The sequence below is a fragment of the Teleopsis dalmanni genome, chromosome 1 (genome assembly GCF_002237135.1).
Source record: "Teleopsis dalmanni isolate 2A chromosome 1, ASM223713v2, whole genome shotgun sequence".
Classification (NCBI taxonomy): Eukaryota; Metazoa; Arthropoda; class Insecta; order Diptera; family Diopsidae; genus Teleopsis; species Teleopsis dalmanni.
The window spans coordinates 164086689-164087823 of NC_051846.1; positions in this window are offsets into that span (position 1 = coordinate 164086689).

A 1135-nucleotide genomic window follows, 5' to 3' on the forward strand; every position below is an offset into this window, starting at 1 on the left:
GTATTACGGAATGATGTGCGGAATAAGTTCTTGGCAACTTCATCTTATGCGCCGCCTGTGGTGATTTGAAGTATCTGTCGGTGACATAAACAATAGCAGAGATAATTAGAAACTAGAGCAGAACTGATTTAAAATTATTCAATCAGGGAAAAGGAATTTTAAGTTGAGTACACCTTTGTGTTTAGTTGTAGTTGTCTAAAAATTTTACTTAACGGCTTGACAAGAGTAGGATAATGTAATATCAGCTGCAGGAAGGAACTGTTTTTTTTTTGGTAGTACAAAAATTATAAAATTTAGTTGATCGTTACTTCATTTTTTATATTAAAATAAATTTTGCCCAGTAAGAAAATTTTATAACTGCTTAAAAATATGGATGAAATAAGGATCAAATATTTATTAGAAAATCTATGAATTATATTGACTTCTTGATAATAAATTGGTCAATAGAAATTAATAATCATGTGAATTAAGTATTAACTAATATTTAATTAAATTTAAAATTAATTAAAATGGAATTTTCAATAAACGAATCTTGTCCAACGAGCATTTATATAGTTAATATTGGGCTGATGACAAAGTAATTTTGTTTTTCTATTTGATGCTTTTCTTGTAGAGAATTACATGAATATATTATTTGTGTATATATTTTCCATATTGGTCCAATATATTTTACCAGGTTTCTAATAATAGCATGGTTTCACGCTTTTAATAATTATAATCATCGTTAAAGGTTTTCCAATCGTCCTATTTAATGACCAAGTGCCACTCATCGCTCCTTATAGGAATAGCAAATATTCACATATTACAACAACAACATAGTCATAAGGTCCTGGATATCTGGAAAATATGGTGGGTGTTACAATGTATCCAATTCGAACTTTAAAAACTTTAGCTACTAAACTTTTAGCGATCTTATGATTTAGCGACTTACATCAATTAGTGCCAATTAGTATCGGGAATTAATGCCAATATTTTACATAAAGCTACTTTATCTGGTTTTTCAGAATATGGTGTATTTCCAATATCAAAACTGCTGCTATGTAATTTCCCAAACTAGCTTTAGTTCTGACGTTTTGTCAATATATCATTACCATAGACACCGAAAAATTTTTCCATTGCATACATTTTTATTTTT